This window comes from Olea europaea, unplaced genomic scaffold, assembly GCF_002742605.1.
Source record: "Olea europaea var. sylvestris unplaced genomic scaffold, O_europaea_v1 scaffold1622, whole genome shotgun sequence".
Lineage (NCBI taxonomy): Eukaryota > Viridiplantae > Streptophyta > Magnoliopsida > Lamiales > Oleaceae > Olea > Olea europaea.
Window position 1 is genome coordinate 1 of NW_019233860.1, and position 4777 is coordinate 4777.

General features: G+C 35.9%; 1 pseudogene; it reads right to left on the bottom strand.

Annotated features, from left to right (window-relative positions):
- Positions 1-194: 194 nt before the first annotated feature.
- On the bottom strand, positions 195-4771 carry LOC111377205 (annotated as a pseudogene).
- Between the last annotated feature and the right edge of the window lie 6 nt (positions 4772-4777).

The window sequence follows — 4777 nt, forward strand, 5'->3', positions numbered from 1 at the left end:
AATAAAAAACGTACAATAGAAAAGAAAAACGGTCTGAATTGTAAAATATCTCTATTAATGTTATTTGAACACTCATTCCATCTTGTATTTCCTTTAAGATATAGCGAAGCATTTCCCAAGTATCTTCCTTGTCAAAATCTAAAATCCAAACACACCCTTAATGCCTTACCAAGAAGCCTAATGTCGAGAATAGATGGGGAAAAAACACAAAGACAATCTTCTAAGCTGATGATCGAATAATCTTTACATAAAAAATCTCTTAATTTCAGATGATAGGAATAGAGAACAAAGCCAAAACATATTGGATATCCCCAAATGGACTCAGTTTCACCGAAAAAGGGACAACCATCATTTAAAATCGAGAAAATCAAAGGCAAACACCAACTTTAAGCAAAACACTCTCAAGCTTATGGTGAATGCATGATATCAAATTCTCCGCTTGTTCCAGCAGTTACCAACCAACAACAGCATAGAAAAACACGTACTTGATTAGTACTTTAATGGTTTTTCGTTCATTTTCCATTTTGCTGGGAGGCAACATAGTTGCGGATTACTTCCATAGCTAATTGATGGCCACTCTTATCTTCGAGTCTTGCAAGAGCATCCCTGGCTTCATACGTCTCCTTGTCGGAAAAGAGCTTCAAGTTATAACGTGATGCTGTCAGTGGTATTCCTTCCCATTTATCTACCATCTCATGAAGTTCATCCGTACCCTGACAGAACAACCATGAGTTAATAACAGCAGCGGAACAAATAAATTCGGACACAGAATTTCATCGAAGAATCTCAATAGACTAGATACTTCTAGGCAATAAAATTAACCAATGTTCTAGGCAATAAAATTAACCAATGTTTAAAATGCTTCAAGAAAACGTTTAGTTTTTCTGCTATGCTTGTAATACAGCTCACCAAGCGAATTGTGAAGTCACCAAATGATTCTTTAGACAGCCGCCTGCGTTTCCAGTAATAGAATAAAGGTTCCAGAACTTTCTCAAGATCTTGAAGCTTAACCTTATCCTTGAAATGTTTTGCTAACGAAGTTTGGTTGGGGTTTCCACCGAGCCAAATCTATTTCAACACTATGAATGCCTCAAGTCAGTTTTGAGTCGTCAGAAATCATAACTGCATATCCAAACTTTCATAGAACGAAATTTCCAACAAACAGGTGCTTGAACTACCTGATAACTCTTTGGACCATCACCAACTAAGCCAAGTTCAGCCATGTACGGTCTAGCACAGCCATTAGGACGACCGGTTAATCTTACTACTATGGATTCATTATACTTCAGACCAACCTGACATAAAAATAGAATATCTCCATCAAAAAGCCTTGTAAGATCTCTGAAGTGCCATGATCCTATCATCTTTTGCACATAGGGATGATAAAAAAATCCGTCAAACCTGATACTCATGGTCCCCCATCCCGAACGGGACGTGAATTACCTCCTTGATCGGGTATTCGGGCCGAGGATGGCGCGGGTATGGGTAACAAGGGCCTGCCCTGCCCCGTTTAACTTTTTTTTTTTTTTTTAATAAGAATTCAATAATTTAAATGAAGAACTCCATAGAATTTCATTAGTTCTATTGCATGTTTGGTATTGATTTTTCACCCTCCAAAAATCAATTTTTTGATCGTTATTTTAGTATTTCAGCCGTCATTTTTTACTTCTTCTCTCACAAGTAGTACACACTTTTCTCTCTAACGGTCAAAAACTCAATTCTCAAAATCAATTCGAACAAGCCCCTAATAAAAAATGGCAATTAAGATTGTTTAAGAAATATGACAAACAATAAAAGCCTTAATTTATCAAACATATTTGAATAATTTAACTTTTAAAAATAAATTAATTAATTAAAAATTTTAATTAATATATTATTGTCTCATTTTAATGAATGGAGGCACTAAAATGGATTATTAAAAAATAAAAAATAAATAAAATTAAACAGGTACTAACCCCGCCTCGCCTTAAACAAGTAACGGGGCAAAGGGCGGGAGAGGTTACCTCGCCCCACCCTACCCCCATTCCTATTTGTACGCAGTTCCATAAATTTAGAAAATAGTAAGGAAACCATACCTTCTCAAATAATGCTCGAACTCGCTTAAGGATGTTAGGTATCCCACGCTCAGCTTCTGTAATTGCTAGAGGACAAAGTGGGAAAGCTGGGCAAGCCATTGCTGTCAAGTTGAGGGGATCGACATATCTAGGTTGCTGGTCTCATAAATAATTGATCACCATGTGCAGACTTGGTCTTAAGAAATTTCAAAGAGGATTTTTGCAAAAGCTAACTTATCCAAACTTCGACAAATAGTTGAAATATATGGTAATATAGAATGTTGAAGCTACGGAAATATTATCCTTCATGATATTTTCTCTATAGTGTGGGATTATTTTCCGTAATAGGATTGATTGTGTCTCTTTCCTTTTTAGAGCTAGATGTAACATATAAATAGGGTCTTTTACTTTGTAATAGTTACACAAGTTATTACATACAATTTTTATAATTGCCAATACAGAAGCCTGTGTCGAGATTCTTGTGAATACTTTTCAAAGCAATGTCAATTAGCAGCTATGTGAATGTAAATGCAAAGGTAACAGTTTGTAAAAGAAAATTTTCATTAAGTCAATGCATATTATTTTTAATTCTAGCCTTTGCTAACCGAGCTTACACAGAAGAATTAAAGAAAATTGATTTCTTGTAGATTATTATAAATCACCTTATTTTGCTAACTTGGTATGAACTTAGCCAACAAACTCGCCTCCGAATTTACAAACCAACAAGTATAAGGTTCCAAAAAAGTCTCTTCAACAGAACTTAGCTAATTCTCCGTGTATTTTTAGCTGTTATACTCATCAACCTTATAAGCATATAACTCTTCCACTCCTGATTTCTCTTCTTCCCTGTAAGATTTAAGCTGGGCAATATTTCCAAAAATATTTTAATTTATTTTCATCACAGATTTTTTATTTTCAAAATAGAAAAACTCACAACAATGGGATAATGTCAGTTGGGAGTTGGGTCAAACTACTTCCTCATAAAACAAACTTCTAAGCCACCTAATTAAACCATAACTTAATATAATTCTTAAATTGAGACAACTTTACCAGCAGACCACCTTGAGCAAGAGCTGTAGTGATTGGACGCTTCCATGCTTGCCTGATATCACACAAGATAATATTCTGGTTTGGTGTAATGCGCACATTCAAATTATATTTCTCAATAGTTTCTCTTAGTGTTGTTTTCTTTGCCCCCTTAACTCGGCCATATCAACATGGAGGCCACAGAATAAGCCACCGTCTCCCTGCCAAAAGTCAGGAGCAAAAAAGTTGCAAAGTCAAAGATCTGTGTATAACATTGTGTTGAGACCAACAGATCAAAAAGTTAAAACCCTTGAAAAATAAACTGCATATCCAAAATAAAAGAACTAATCAAGATGAGGGTTTCTTAAACTCAAAAGTTAGGGCTGCAGGGTTTTCTTTAGAATACAACATTCAGGGTATATTCGTACTTTAGATTTGTTTTGGTATTTACTAAAATATATTGAGAGTTTTCTCTATATGTGCATTGAATCCTCAATATTCTAGCGAACTAACAAGTTTTTGACAGCAATAATCATCTTCTGCACATTTCCTGCTGCATCAAAGTCGATCTATCAAAATTTAACTGCATATAATAAAAATAGAACTAACCTGCTCGTGCCATCCCAAATCGCTCTTAAAGTCCCACTCAGGTAACTCCTGACAAGGTTCAAACTTCTTTCCATAGTATCGTTCAACAACAGTTCTGAACTTGTCAATCCCCCAGGAACTGATTAAGTATTTCATTCTGCTGCCTTCACTGCATATAATATATCATCTTTTGGAACATAGCCTAATGGCTCTGCAAGACGAGGGACGGTGCTTTCTAACCTATGTCTCCTTCCCATGCCACCACCAACCTGCAGTAGTTGTAATAGATTACTAAAAATTGTTGATTCAAGAATAAATAGAAGAAAATAAAATAGTTAGTAGAAAAGTAGAAAGCCATTTACATATATATTAAAACCAATATCATTTGTGAATATATCCACTGAGTTGTCTGTGGGCACAGTAACTGCAATTTTGAACTTTCTTGGCAAGAACTGAGTTCCATATATGGGCTCAGGTGAATCAGGAAAATTTGTACCGTGAGAATTATCATTACGGGCCTTCACTACTTCAGGAGGTTCTGCAGACATAATTTTTTCCCCATCCACCCACATATCAAAGTAGAAACCAGATTGAGGAGTTAACAGTGCAGCAATGTCTTCAGCAGTTTTTTGTGCAAATAAATAATCTTTCCGTGCAAAAGGGGCAGCTGGAGCAAGAACATTTCTGTTGAGATCACCACATGCACCAAGAGTTGAGCCCATACTTCTAATGATAGACCTCATCACTGTCTTGAGGTCTTTCTTCAAAACGCCATGGAGTTGAAATGTTTGCCTCGTTGTCAAACGAAGAGTTCAGATCCCGAACTGATCGGCTAAATCGTCCATAACCAAATATAGTTTATTTGAAACCTTTCCACAGGAATTCTTTGTATGAAGCATAAATGAGTAAGACTTCGGACCACGCTCATCTCTGTTGTACTGTTGATAGCTTCCATGGAACTTTATTAATTGTGTAGCAGCTTCATTAATATTAGAAGCCTCTGTTAATAATTCCTCGTTGAGAGGATATCTTATGAAGTTACTATGCTCTTTGAAGATTTCAACCTTACTAGGTTTGGGCTCCACAGAAGTATCAGGTTTCACTGGCTG